Here is a 15,477-nt window from a genome sequence, read left to right on the forward strand (position 1 = left end):
ATTAAATTATAATTTTATTTTAAATTATTATTATTATTATTAATATATAAGTTAAACATATATAGATTCGTGAAAATATGGAACAAGACTTTTACTCATGGAGATTTAGCCCTTCTTTATTATGGATATTCTTAATTTGTAAATAAGTTTAGTTACAATACCATGGGCCCTCAATACCACATGCTTAAGAAACCATAACTCATTTCAAAATATTTATACCCTTTTGATGGATGAACTAAATATTAATCTTATGACATGAGTCTTTTTTGCTATGTTTTTTGACAATATCGAGGACAAGAAGGTAATTTGTGAGCCATGGTTTTAGAGTAGTGCCAGTCTCTTCATGCAACCTTGGACTCCCACTTTTGATAAGGTAATGACATCAATATCCATGGCTCCAATTTCGGTAAGGCTTCTAAACCTTCTCGTACACCTGTAAAATCTTACATCACTATCCTCTATTGAGAATGTGTTAGGAAAGTTTTATTTCCGTAGCCCTAAAACTGAAAAAATGTATAAGATTACTTATGTTGAATATGTGTGGAGATGACCTCAATAAGGGTTTTACCGCTTAGATTAATCTGACAACTCCAAACTATGTTTGAGTCCAAAGCTCGATTATGAACATGTTTCATTCTGATGTAGAGCATGATATGAGATGGGGTATGTAATTAAAATTTGCCCCAAGTGTTTATAAAACAACAAAGATCAGGAAAAAAATCGAAGACCCAATTGGTGGGAAGGAGCTCAGGGCGATCACTATATGTTATACAAAGAGGAAGAGTATCAGGATAAGAAAAAACAAGAAGATAAGCAAGAAGTAGATACTACCAGAGAAAATGCAATAGGAGCAACATAAATGAATCAAGAAAAGACACATGCGAGTGAAGATCCTCTAGAATCAACAAAAGTGGAAAAGAAACAAACCCTTGTGGAAAATGAATCCCCTCCTAAATCCACATAGATTTTTGCTAGAAAAACATCTTCTTAGGAAAATTAGGAAGATGAGGGAGAATTCAAAAATCACTTACTAACACTACAAAGAAAATACCTTTTAGTGGAGGTTTTTGTGGAAGCCCCTATAAAAATAGCCCAAAAATATGTTTGTAGAATAGGTCACTTGCGAAGGTGGGCGCGCAGATCTTTTAGAGGATGTTTTTTAGACGATGCATCTAAAATCTACAAACACACTAGTGATTCATTATCCATACAAGCATTAGTCCTCCATTTAACATGGTGCATCGTGGAAAAATTGATTTTATAAAATAAAAAAACACAGTGCGCCACTCTTTCCACATGCAAGCTCCCTAACATCGATGCTTCTGTTTCTCACCATCCTTTCATACTGTGCTCACTGTCTGAGTTTCAATGTTTCTAAATCGTGCTAAAATTTGGTTTTCTCCATTACGTATCCACAATGCCTCTCTGATGACCAAATGTTCAGGTAATGTCTATGTTTCTTTGTAATTTAATTTTTTAGCAGATTAGAATTACAAATTAGGTTAAATTTTCCACTGCCTTTTTTTTTTTTCATTTCATTGTGCGGTGCGATCAATATGTTCAACTCACACAAGAAGCAATGTGCCCTATAAATTTACAGGGTGCATCACATTTCAATGTGTGAACATAACACACCATTGTTTTTGTGATGCGTTTTGTAAATGAAAATGCACCAGAAAAGATGCGATAGATTGTATGTCAATGCGTCACACCCGGAGAATTTATATTTACCAAATGCACCGCAAAACTAATATTTAAAAATATAGCTATAGTTCGGTGCGTTCGATAACTTGAACATTCCATGTCGGTGCTAAAAGATTATACGTGCACACTGGTGCACAAGTGTGTCACACCGATATCAATAGTTAAATTTTTGAATTAATAGTGGTGCGTCATGCTTATGTGCACACCGATATTGGTGTGGTTATAGTTGAAAGCGCACCAACGCCGGTGCATGACTGTGTTTTAAGCTCACTAGTGATTTTTTTTTAATTAAAATTTATGTTTTTGTATTTATAAATACATGTTTCATTTAATAAAAAAAAAAATGTACTTTATGTATGAGGCTAATGTATTTTATATGTCAATCATGTAGCAAAGATGTTAGTAGAGGGAGAACTAGCACGAGCAGGTGCAGTAGGCAGACTTGTACAATATGGCCTAAACATGGCAGGCCAGAAAGAGGGAGATGGATTTATACCCTCGCTCTATTACTGCAACTACCCGAGCATTCTTGAGGAATGTAGGCCTCCTCAAGTACTATGAGGAGGTTACATCTCTGAAGGCGCACTTTGTTTTATTGGTGCTTCTAATCCTCCGATCGAGTTCCGGGGAGAAGGTTTTCTGTGTCAGTCCTAGGGCGTGTTATAGGCCCATTGAGAAGGATATATACTTTATCACTGGCCTATCCAGGAGAGGGGATTTTCCCTAGTTCCCCGATGTCCTCCATGGGTTTGTAGTTGAGATTCAGCTTGTGTAAACTAAGAGATATGTCGAGCCTCATTCAGTCTGTCCATTAGATTTTTAGGTTCGTGGTGGACAACTACAAATTTCTTCCTTTGCTGCAGAGGAGGTTATGTGTCTCTCATGATTAGAAACAATGATTGCACACTTTAATACTGATGACTAGTGCATTAGTTTCTCTCTTTTGTATTATGTTGATTCTTTGATTCATGTGCCACATTGCATCAGATTGTTTGGCATTTGTTTGAGGCAATTTTGCATGGCTTTAGATAGATGTCGTGTGTTGAGACATGGGAGGGAGACCTTCTCCTTTGAGAGGTTTCCAGAGACGAGGCCTACATTTGACCGCCACCCTCCTAGGTCGATCACTAAGATCCGAATGTGCATGTGGGGGTAGATGATGCCCAAGAGGGGCTTGCTGGAGTATCCAACCAGAATTTTTCCCATGGCATTGCTGCTACTGGCCAGTGAGGATGACCATGCGTATGTTGTGTTAGTGTTTCCATACATGGGGATTGATTGGAGAGGGTGTTTCAACTTTGTCTTCACAACAGCTGAGCCTCCAGATGATAGAGGTAATATTATTGTTTTCTTTAACTTAATCTAGTTTCATTTTATTGTTTTAATAAATTAGAATAAAATTTATTCTAGCATGTTCTTTAACTTGTTTTGTTAATTTTTTTATTGAAATTATCTAATATTTTTTTTGTACTATATATTTTGTAAACATCAGATCATTTGATGGGGACATGCCTCCTCCCCCACTTCTGGATGGAGGAGATGAGGAGATGGGCAAGGCCCAAGAGGGTGAGGCACATCCTTAGGGAGGCATGGGCGTCTAGGGTTGTAGGGTTGATCTATGATTTCAGATGGACTACTACAACAAATTGGAAGAGTTTTGGTTCGAAAGGCAGTCCGTCGTGTGAGGCCTCAAGATATTAGCACAGATTTGATGTTCGTTGATCTCTACTGGGACTATTCATGCGAGATCATGTCTTTTATGCAGACTATCATAAGAGCTAGTAGGGAACTGGAAGTGATGAGGGATGCAGGCCGACATCATGCAATGACAAATGCATCAGATGAGGGTGGTGATGATCATGATTAAGGTGATGATCATGATCATGATGATAAGGGTGGTTATCATGATGCTTCTGGTAGTAACACCCCATTGGATCATAGCCGTTAGGGATTCAATGATCGTTATAGTAGTACATATTCTCGTTAGTCACCCAATGATGAGATGCCAAAGCAAGAGGATGTGACTTGTGTTTCCCCTGATAGAGTAGACCAACCACCTCAGAGTTCGCCAGACCGCATTGAGGGCACAATAGTTGACCATCCATAGTCTTATACTGCATACCAACCACCTCCTCCTCTATCTCAGCTGAGTTCGACAGACGTTGATAATATAGTAATTGACCATCCATCGTCTTCTGCTGCATACTAGGATGACACTACGTCTATTTTATCGGATATTTGATTACACTTATTTGACTTGATCATGTAATTATTTGACTTGTTTGTTTATATATATATATATATATATATATATATATATATATATATATATATGGTGAACTTTTCTTATTCATGTTTATGTACTTAATTTATATGTTGGTGTTGATGTGTATATTATTAGGTCATGTTAGATATGCTCATTTAATGTGCTTGCAGATAGATGTGTATGTGATAACAATTATTTGACATGAGATTTATATTAATTTGAGGAGGTCTGTGGTGATGATGTTAGATTACAATGTTTGTGTTTTGTTAGATGTCCTCACATTAGATTATTAAATTTGTGCACTAGGTAATGACATTTATATGTGCTAAAGGTGTCTATAATTAGAGGATGGTAGTGAATTCAAATGTGTATCTTAGATGATGTTTATGATTCTTAGATGGTTATCATCATGATACTTATTTTTATGAAATAATATTTATTATAGATTATGTATTGGTGATCTTATATCAAACTTTTATATATGAAATTGCATTCAAAATGATTTACTTTAAAAAAAAATGCAAATATATTTTTATAAATTACAATGTTTAGTATGGTTGAAACTATGATCGTAAAATTACGATAAATATTTTTCTATTGTTTAGATAGTTCACTCTTATTCAATCTAACTTAATTAGAAAAATATTTCAATACTCACAAGGAAAAAATAATTAAAGGTAAAATAATATATATGGATCTTAATAAGACAAAAATGTGTAACTCATTCAATTTTTAATATAAAATGTTATTAATGATAAATTATTCAAAAATACAATTTAACTAATTGAATATTGGTTTATAAAATTCAATCTATTGTTAAATTTAAAAAACTTACGTCATAACTTTTTATAACCGACAACCTAGATCCATCTTAACTCTGGATCTACCAAGCGCCGAGAATGATCAAATCTCTTGAGAGGCAAACATCTTTTAGAGTGAAAAGAGATTTGATCCCTCTAGGTGCTTGGTAGATCTAGAGCTATGATGATACTAAAATATTTTATTTCTAAAATTCATGTTTTTCACATTTATCCTAGCTAATATTACATCATGTTCACAATGATAAAGACATATCTATTTTAAATAATTTAGTTATAAATACTAAAAAATAGATATTTATTTCACATAATTTAAATAGCAAACAAATTCCTCTTAATCACCATTACAAATTTGGTGTGCTTGATATGTTCCTCTCACACCGGTGCGATCATATTTATCAAATGTATCGCACAAATAATATTTAAACATATAGTTATAACTTAGTGCATTCAATAACATGAGCATTCCATACCATTGCTAAAATGTTATATGTGCACACTGGTTCATAAGTGTGACACATTGCTACGAAAATTTGAATTTGTGAACTAACAATGGTGTATCATAGATATTTGTGCATCAATACCTGTGTGGTTGTGTTTTAAAGTGCACCGGATCCGGTGCATGACTATGTTTTGGGCGCACCGATGATTTTTTTTAATTGAAAGTTATGTTTCCATATTAATAAATACATTTTTCATTTAATAAAAAAATTGTGAATCTTACCAATTATATTATAAAATGGCAACAAGACGAATAAAAAAATAATATAATTAGCGAAATAATGACAAAAAAACATATAACAATAGTATAAATGATGAAATAACACAAGTACATATCACTCTCAATTATCATCACCCTAATTATCTTCCTCACTTGGCATGATAACACTGTTGTTCTCAAAAATATGTTTTGATCTGGTGTCATGTCTTAATACAAACCACCAATCTCTATCCAACACATTTGGGTCAAAAAACACCTGGTTGCAGTGTTTTGAGAAAACATAAGGCTCCCTAGATTCATAACACATCTCTCTATAGTTTATAGATATCAGTCCACTATTGTGATCTTCCTTCACATTATTCCGATCAAAAGTGCCCCACCACTTGCACCTAAAAAATACATTGGAATGAAGAGAAGTCCACTTGAATGATCTCTTGTATATTTCCAACGTAACCTAATGTCCCCTATATTAGGTTTTGATCGTGGTGGCTAACAAGACTAGATTGGTCAAACTCGTCTTCCACTCCACAATCTTGTGTCATGCATCCATTTTCAACATCCTTCGCGTGAAAATGATGTCAATATGCCCACATAGATGGGAATAAATGCACCTTTAAAAAAGTGAAAAAATGACATTGTCATGTGTCTAATAAACCGAACATAATTAAAAATATAAAGTATATATTGATGATACAATTAAAAGGTGCAGTATGAAGTTAAAATTGTACAGAAAGAGAATATAATTACCGAGTTGCTACACCCAATCCCTATGTTTACCGCATCCTCTTCAACACATGGGTAATGACCAGATACACCATATTTCTCTCTGACTTGATCAACAACCCAACTATTGGGGAATGTCATAGGCATATGTTCTTTTAAATAATTAGGATAAGGCACGCTTCTACCATTCAACCGTTTGAGTTATTTTCTGTCACTGTCCCATTTCCTCATCTTCTCTTCGTACAATGTGACCCACAGTTGTGTCGCTTCCATATTGTAAAGAATGAAGTTGTTGATGGCTTCAATTTATGAATTCGCTGATGAAATCAAACCAAAACACACACACACACACACACACACATATATAGTACGTATGAGATCAAAATATGCATTAATATGAAGTTTAGTGTGAATATTTACTGTGTAGTAATTTGACAAATGATAAGCTTGCACTTACTCTTTATCATGCACCTCTTTCGTTTTGAGAAGCTCACCTTCTCTTTTTCTTCATCCCTTTTATCATGCCAAATCGTTGGACTTGGTATGTTGTCAATATTCTTGATGTAATCACTGACATAATAGAAATACACATGTGATATATATCCCTCTGCCATAAACCCCTTCGGTTTTGCTCTTTGTCCAACAAAACTTTTCAATTTCTTCATGTACCTCTCTAAGAAGAACATCGAACTATAAGAAACAACCCCAACTAATTCAACCTCATCTACTAAGTGAATTAGAAGATGAACCTGCAAGTCCATGAAACTTGCTGGAAACTCCTCCTCAAACATACAAACAATCTCAGCTATCCCTTGACGCCATCATGGAATGTTTTCCATATGAATATCCTTTGATGTGATCCAACGTACAAATGCAGATAATTTAGATATGGCACGTTGTAGGTCTTGGGGGGAGTCATGGTTTACACACCCACACACGAGCAGAGGATAATGACACTGCATAGTAAATAGTAAATTATACAAAAATTAATTATAAAATATCCCATTACATAAACATAAAAAAATAATAATAAAATCATGTGTTTGACATACGTACTCTTAGAAGGTTCAAATGGTCATGCAATTTCTACCTCGACAAATAGTCTTCCACAATGAAGCAGCCTTGTAGTGAAAACCCATATAAAGAAGGCACCATCACACTCATTATAACTTATTTTGCCAAAGAAATATCATATTTCTTTAAAATCCATGGGACGTCACCTTCTTTGAAAAACCAAAGGGGACCAACCTCTCCTCTAGTTTCTTATCTTGACTAATGTTTCTTTCTAGTTTTTGAAGAAATAAGATCTCTCATAACAACCAATGTGTCACTTTCTTTCGATGATATGTGTCTCCATAAGGAAGATGAACCATTTTTAAGTATATGCATGGGATCTAGTAAGTGGGAAATCTTAAGATGCTCCCAATATGGGAGCACATAAAAGAAAGATTTCCTTTTCATCCCAATGCTCAATTTCTCAACATAGGTGTCAGAGAATTTTGGATCATCGAACATAGGATCCCCATTTGAATCAAACATTTATGCAAACTCCCGCTCCTTCTCTCTCTCATACGCTCTAAGCCATTCATTTGGTGTCATTATTGCAGACCTTTGGGTTCTCTCTGGTTTATCATTGAAAGTATATGTTGCTCTTCTATAAGGGTGTTCTTCTAGGAGGAATACCATGGAGCAGTCATACACTTGCTTTCGTAAGTAGTCGGGCCACCTAGCCTTTATAGAATATCCAAAATGTTGACATCCATAATACCCTTTTGTTACAAGACCTGCAAAATTATTATACACAGGTCGACACATTAGTGACCATGAAGATCTGAACAATTGCAATGAATTAAATTAATATGCGAAACAATATTGTTACTAAAGAAATCAATAAGAATGTAATTTACCGGAGAAAACTTCTAAGATTGGATAATCATGTATGATGTAAGAACATATGCCATACAACATAAATCTCCTCTCTGTTGTGATGGATCTTGATAAAATGTACACATGCATCCCTTCCCATAATTACTTCAATTCATCTACTAATGGTTGTAAGTAGAAATCCATATTCTTCACTTGTCTTCTACCACGGACTATGAGAGCCAACATAAGATGTTCATTCTTCATGGAAAACCACGGTGGATATTTTTATTTATCACTACTACAGGTCAAACAGAATAGTTTGTGTTTTGGAGGGAATATGGGTTGATGCCATCCATGGCTATGTTGAGATGAGGACTTCGTACTTGATCCTTGAATTTTCAATGCCATGTATCCTCTATATGCTTCATGGCTATTGAACGTATTGGGATTCACATAACCCCTTACTCACTTCTATGTGAGGCATGTCATCCCTGCAACATAGCTAATTATTTGTGACAAAAGAGTCTTTGAGTCCTTGGGATTATAGGCATGTGCCTCAATATCTTATGAGGAGGACCATGTGATTTACCTGATTTTTTTTAATTACAATATTTGTCATGCCCACATTTTGGACATATATCTTTGTTTGCATATTACCCTCTATATAGAATACAATCATTCGGATATGCATGATATGATAGGTATCCAATACCCAACATTTTCAACAACTACTTTGCCTCTTTGCATCTACTCAACAAGACATTATCACTCAGAAGAACCTTATTTTTGAATATCTCGCAGTTGGTGGGGATTGTAATTATACAATGTTAATATTTAACCTTCATAAAATAGACCATTTTTAATTTTGGTTGTGTGACAAAATATAAGGAACTTGATCGATCATGCAATTCAATTACCTCAATATTTCTAAGAAACTTGCATTCGACATGCCAAACTTTGCTTTCAAGTTGTACAACAACATCATTGTCCCCAACCGAGTAGAATTTGACTTTCCGCCAAGTCCAAAGAGAGGGGTGGTGGAAGAAGATTTCAAGATTTCAAATAAGGTATCATTTCTGATCGAGTTGTAGGCTTGAAATTCTAGAGTGAAATTTCACGATGGTTTTGGCTTTTGTTGACTTTGCATATGGAGATGATTTGGAGGAGGGATGGACTTGAAGTTTTGATGGCAATTCTTGTCTTGGCCTTGGGTATTGGATATCTCATTTTGATCTGATTCTATAAGAAAAAGATTGGTTAGGTTTCCTCCGTGTGGAACTTTTCCCTAGCTTAAAGCCTAAATTTTGACGTGTCGTGTCTCTTATGCATTATATTCTTTATCTTTTTCTAGTTTGTAATTACTAGATGACTTAACTAATAAAGCAAAAACGAAGAAAATAATGAATCTCAGTGGCAAGTAATTACCATGAAAAATATTCCATCATTTACTCAGAATTTCAACGATGCCTAGTTCACACAGCGCCACGGGCAAGTGGCTCTTGGAATCCCATGTCCGTATGAGCCTAGTTCATAGAGAGAAAGGAGCAGGTGGCTTTGAGCCCCACATTCATCTATGAATAAGCCTTCACGTGAGCAGGTTCCTTGGAATCCTACCTTCATCCACTCCTAGTTTGAACATAGCAACTAGTAGGTGGCTTCTATTTGTGAATGAGTGTTAGCCCATTCCATATAATTGGTTTAAGAGTTTCCTACTCGTGATCCGATTACAACTTAGATGTAACTTGGGGACTGGAATTCTCCAAAGAAATGTACAGGCCTTCGCCTTCTCGTCTTCTAAAGTAAAAAAAGAAGGTGTATTTCCATGTCGAGAATCCGCAAAGCCCACATGCCATTGAACATTGTTTTATTTACATATTTTCCTCTTTCAGTAAAAACCAGGGAGTAAACTGCAATTACCTTTAATTGACACATTTTATTCTTTAGTAGAAACAAGGAGTAAATTGTACATGTTCAATTACCTTTCAATGGAATAAATAAATGAAATGAATGAAATGAAATGAATAAATAAATGAAATGAAATGAATATATGGTCCATTATCATGCATAATGCATAGTAATGAGAATTAAAGTGGAAATATGAATTTAGAAGCACCCTTAAACTCCCCTTGTCTTTCACACACGTGTCTCCAAGGATTGTGAATGCTGCTGAAATTCAATATAACTCGAGTGGAGAGTGTAGGGATAGCACCCGTAACCGTTTATTATTATATTATTTGGAAAGTGCCATGCATTTATTCATGTAAACAATATGAATGATATTTTATGGTGTATTTTGTCATAAATACAAAGTTTTTATTTGTGACGTTTGCAGTTCGGCTAGAGTCAAAAGAAACCACTCATCATTATAATAACTCTATTTAAAGGCCACAGGAATGTAACTCAACTCACAAAACAACGTTATCTTATTTACTAATTTAACCATTAAAATGCAGTGAAATTTGTTACTAATTTATTGATGCTTTACTATAATTATGATTAGTCTATGTTAAATATATTTAAATAAATAAGAAATCAATTTCTCAATTGTTTATAGTGAAAATTATTTAATTCTCTAGCCTTTCTTCTCTTCTTATTGGGTTTCATAATTTCGAAGCATCAATTGTTTTTGTATTTACATTAAAATCTTAAAAAATTTCAAAATGGTATTTTACTGATATTGTTATATTGTAAACAACAGATGCACGTCTATAATATTATGAATCTCAATTTTAAATGTATGAAATTGATTTTTTTTATCAATTTAATTAAAAATAAAAAATATGATTTCTCACCTTAAACATGAAAATTTAGTTTTTTTCTTATTAATTTAAAAAAAAAAAAATTTACTGTTTCAAAATCCAAAGATACATAGCACAGACGCAATTTAAATAGCTAAAAGAAATGTAAAATTTTAAAATTGAAAGGATTTTTTTAATTAATTATTGTTAGTTTTAATTAATTTTTTTATCTATTTGAAAGGATTTTTTTAATTAATTATTGTTAGTTTTAATTAATTTTTTTATCTATTTAAAACTAAATGCAATTGAGACATTTTATTGAGACATTTTTGGCATTTTAATATGGTAAATGTAATAGAGTCATCTTAGAATATAAAATAATAAAAGAGTAGGAAAAGTCAAATTAAATATGAGATATATTTGAAAAATTTTGTTAGAAAAATAATTAGTTTAATTATTTTTTTAGAAAACTATAAAAACTTTGAATTAGATAATATATTTACATATTATTGAAAAAAAATATCGTTAATTGCATTTTATGACATAACGGAATCTCAATTTTACAATATTTCAATTAAATAGTCATTATGTTTCATAGCAAAGAAGTTGAAAAAGAAATATGTGCAGAGATTCCATTTTTCCTTTTGGGTATATTGGGATTATCAGTTGCACTCATTGAGTAGAATGGTGTATGTGTAATTTGAAATGATTGCACTTTAGTGATCGAGTAAAATGACATTTCTTATTGATAAGATCCATGAATAAGGTTTCATTTTATGATTAATTAATTTCATTTGCAAAATACAAGATGTAAATTAGATACATGAAGGTGTCAAATTTTTATATACAAAAATTTTCAAAAAGAAATGATATAGGATAGATAACCACATTTAATTATATATGTTCAATGTACAAACATATATATGTGTAAATTTGTTAAGCATGTCTTTATGCTTTATTAATAACTTGTAAAATACCAAACTCATATTTACTCAAAGCAATTCAAAGCAATGTTTACTTTATTTTACTTTTATTATTTATGACTAGTAGTAACTTTGCAACTTTAATTATTGGAGCATAATAGGTAACGTTTCAAATGCAATATTACCATCAAAGAAAACACACTCATAGTTCAATAGTATCCTTTTTTGAGAAAATTTCAATCAAGAATGCACAAAATATCTCTTCTATTAAAAGAAAATTTTCGACTATGAGTGCACAAAAAACATTTAATGTAACAAAATATGAAAATATAGTGTAAGTATAGTGTAATTAAAATCTTTTCAATTAAAAATGCTGAAGGAGACAGAGTAATAGAACATGAGGATATAGAAAAGACTCTGGTTGATTACTTTAAAGGAATTTTGACAGAAAACCAAAGGGATAGAGGAGAAGCTATAAATAATATTTGCAGAGAGATTCCAAGATTAGTAACTGAGGAGCAAAACAAGGCATTAATGAGGGTAGTGACAATGGAAGAATTAGGAGAAGTGGTAATGAATATGAGTAAGAATAAGGCTCCCGGTCCAGATGGGTATACGGTGGAATTCTTCCAGGCTAGTTGGCATTTTATGGGAAAAGAAATACTAGAAGCCGTAGAAGAATCCAGAATGAGACAGCGAATATGGCCTGGAATAAATTCGACTTTTCTGACCTTGATTCCTAAAAGTAATAACTCGGAGGAGCCACAGGGTTTTAGACCCATAGCCTTGTGTAACGTCGTCTATAAGATGATTTCCACTTTGATAGCGAAAAGGTTGAAACCTCTCTTACCTAACTTAATTGCGCCTGAACAGACTGGGTTTGTGGAGGGGCGGCAGATCCTAGATGGGATAGTAGTATCTCAGGAGGTGATACATTCCCTAAAGGTGAAAAAACAGAAAGGGATGCTGATGAAGTTGGACTTATCCAAGGCCTATGACAGATTGAACTGGGACTATCTCAGAGCGGTTTTGGAAGCTTACGGTTTTGAGAGAAGGTGGATAGCATGGATAATCAGCATGATCTCTACTCCAAATTTCTCAATCTTGGTTAATGGTATTCCTACAGACCCGTTTAATGCTAGCAGGGGAATTAGGCAGGGGGACCCAATTTCTCCGTTTTTGTTCATCTTGGCTATGGAAGGATTAAGCAGGAAAATTAAAAAGGAAGTAAGTGAAAGGAGAATCAGAGGAATAAGGTTGTGGGGGAATAATTTGACTATCACACATCAACAGTTTGTTGATGATTTGATGTTATTTGGAGAAGCGTCGCTTAAGGAGGTGCGGAATTTCAAGAGGATCTTAGAAGTCTTCAAGAGCGCATCAGGTATGGAGATTAATAACGATAAATCTTGTACTTTCATATTTAATTCGCATGAGTCTATCAAAACTCATTTAACCAGAGTTCTAGGTTTTAGAAAGGGGGAGTTACCTACCAAGTATTTGGGTATCCAATTGGATATAAACCCTAATCGGATTAAAAACTGGCAAAGTCTGTTGGATCGAATTAGGAAAAGATTAGATAGTTGGTCATTCAGATTGTTGAATATAGCAAGTCGAATTGTCCTATTAAAATCGGTCTTGTTATCTATCCCCGTATACCACCTGTCTATTATGGCTGCTCCCAAAGGAGTTTTTGCAAAAATGCGAGAAATACTTGGAAAATTTTTATGGGGCGGTCCCAAGCAGCAGAAGAAATGGACTCTGGTTTCATGGAAGAATGTAATTAAGAGGAAAGAGGAAGGGGGCCTGGGAGTACGAGACCCTGAAATTGTAAACAAGATTCTAGGGGCGAAATTATGGTGGAGATGGGTCCAGGGAGGATCTGATGTGTGGAAAAGAATATGGTACCAAAAATATGGCATGCCTGACACCACTGAAGGGCGCTTAAGAATAGAGGAAACACCAAGAGGTTCACAGATCTGGGATTTTGCAAGTAGAAATAGGGATATAGTTAGGAACTTTGCCTTCTGGGAAATCCGTGAAGGAAACTCAGCAAGATTTTGGGAGGAAAGTTGGCAACAGCGGGGCACTTTGGATAGGCTTCAAACTCTTCATGAAGTTCAAGAAAAAGCGCAAAGAGCAGGATTGAAATATGTAAGGGACTATTGGAAAAGAGGCGAATTAAACGATATATGGAGAGCTTGGAAAAGACCGGAGGAATGGGCTGATAACATAGGTCAGGAGGCTGGGCAAGTGTATAACAGAGAAATAGAATCAAGGAAAATCAAGGTTCGAGAAGGTAAGGATATCCTTAGATGGGGTAAAGCGACGAAGGGCATGTTCACAGTAAAAGAAGCCTATTACTGGGCAACGAAAGAGGAAAGAGAGGAGGAACCAATAGGATGGAAAACGATTTGGGAAGGAAAATGGTGGCCAAAAGTAACATGCTTCGTATGGCTGGTATGCAGAGGAAGGATCCTAACTTGGGATAATATGCAGAAAAGAGGAATGATTGGGCCATCAAGGTGTAGTCTCTGTATTAAGGAAATAGAAACTCAGGAGCATCTATTGAATAAATGTATATATACTAAGAGCCTATGGGAAGAAATTAGAGTGCTCTTTGGTATGACAAAAAGGGATCCCGACAGCATCAGGAATACTCTGTTTCAGTGGGGAAAAGGGAATTTCCAAAGCAAAGTTGTAAGGAGAATATGGAACTTAGCGGTTGGTTTTGTAATATGGGCGATCTGGAAAGAGCGAAATCGACGAATCTTTAGGGATAATAGTTGGCAAGAGTCGAGAATTTGGGATGAAATCTGTAGTTCGATTAAAGAAACGGTTTTATCAGAAGTGTGGGAGGAAGAGGATTGGAGATTGAACCCGGAGGAGCAGAGAATAGTCTCCAAATTGAATATGGAATTTCAGATGATTTATCCTCATGCAGAGCGGAAGATTAGAAATGGAATGCCGAGCCCCAATCATTATAGGTTACCTGGTGAGCGACGGGTTAAATTAAACTTCGACGGGGCCTCAAAGGGTAACCCGGGACAAGCAGGCTTCGGAGGTATTTTCAGAGATAGCAGCGGAAACACGCGGTGGGTTTATGCTGAAGGGGGAGGGGAAATGACGAACAACGAAGCGGAATTGTGGGCAGTGCACCACGGACTCCGGATAGCAGTTAGGAACGGGTATATGAATCTAGAAATCGAAGGCGACTCACAAATCACGATTGATATGTTGAAGAAATTAAGGGATGGGAAGAGCTGGGAACATGTATCGAAGAGTTGGCGGACAGCAGGGATCCTACAGGATATTGAGGCGATGCTGAGTAGGATCGAGTATACTACAATAAACCATGTACTGCGAAATGGAAACCGTGTAGCTGATCTATTGGCTAATTGGGGAAGCGGAGGATCGAATAGGAGCGTAGATGGCAGCTGGATATCATTACAGGATGATCCAAGGTGGAATGAGTTAAAAAATCTATTAAGTCAGGATCATGATGACGCGACCGCACAGGGAAGGAATAATTAGGCGCCTCCGGATTATGGTAAGGAGGGGGAAGGACAGAGTAATAAATGTTCGATCAAAGTGTTTGCAGGATCAAGATTATGGGATTAAAGTCATGAAGGCTGACAGCAATCAACCCACGGGAAGGATGAGCATTCCAAGGGGGAAATCGGGCAAGGTACCGAGGAGAAGCGGTGGCAACGTCAGA

The sequence above is a fragment of the Pinus tabuliformis genome, chromosome 3_2, assembly GCF_031772625.1.
Source record: "Pinus tabuliformis cultivar Carrire ecotype Pingquan chromosome 3_2, CPIR1, whole genome shotgun sequence".
Taxonomy (NCBI): Eukaryota; Viridiplantae; Streptophyta; class Pinopsida; order Pinales; family Pinaceae; genus Pinus; species Pinus tabuliformis.